Source organism: Octopus bimaculoides, chromosome 10 (genome assembly GCF_001194135.2).
Source record: "Octopus bimaculoides isolate UCB-OBI-ISO-001 chromosome 10, ASM119413v2, whole genome shotgun sequence".
NCBI lineage: Eukaryota > Metazoa > Mollusca > Cephalopoda > Octopoda > Octopodidae > Octopus > Octopus bimaculoides.
In genome coordinates, this window is record NC_068990.1 from 24846501 (window position 1) to 24847552 (window position 1052).

Consider the following 1052-nt stretch of genomic DNA (forward strand, 5'->3'; position numbering starts at 1 on the left):
AAAGGCCTTCTTTATTCCAGCTTCTTTTAGGCACCACATCAAAACGCAGCAAAACTTATTTCTAACAGATTTCATTTGATCTAACTCTTCAAATATTACAGAGATTGTGTTGTTCATTCATTTTCTACAGAACATTAAGAAAGAATATTAGTTTAGATTGAACTCAAATTGGGGAAGCCTCTGTTCTTGATGGAGGTGGAGAAAAGATGCTTTGTTGACCGGAGTGTGAAAGTAAAAAAATGTTCGCTGACTTACAGTAATATCAACAGTGGACGTGTTCACTCCCACGGTCGTGAAAAGAAGCTACATCCCCATCAAATCACATTCCGATTAACAAATTACGATGATTAGCCTGAATCATTCCGTGGGAATGGAAACGCAATTCTAGGGTTCTATTCTGCCATTTTTCATTAATTGTTGATGAATCAACCAAGGTGATCGCCCTTAAATCACAAGAAGAATTGATTGAGATACATTTATTTAGGTAGTTCTAAACATCAAGTGGGTGGTTGCAACTAGGGCAACTTCAGTCCTTAGTCTGTTTGGGCAGGGCAAGGCAGATCTGAAGTTAAAGAACTTTTCTTTGCCATAAGTTATGGTTATACATGCCTACATACATACATACATACATACATACATACATACATACATACATACATACATATGTATACATATATATATATATAGGCACAGGCGTGGCTGTGTGATTAGAAACTTGCTTCCCAACCACATGGTTCCGCGCTCAGTCCTACTGCATTGTACCTTGGGCAAGTGTCTCCTACTATAGCCTCAGGCTGACCAAAGCCTTGTGAGTGGATTTGGTAGACGGAAACTGAAAGAAGCGCGTCGTATGTATATATTTGTGTTTGTGTCTGTTTGTACCCAACCCCACTGCCACACGATAGAATAAGAACCACGCTTACAAAGAATAAGCCCAGGGGTCGATTTCTTCGACTAAAAAACGGTGCTCCAGCGTGGCCACAGTCAAAATAACTGAAACAAGTAAAAGAATTATATATATATGTATATATATATATATATATATATATATA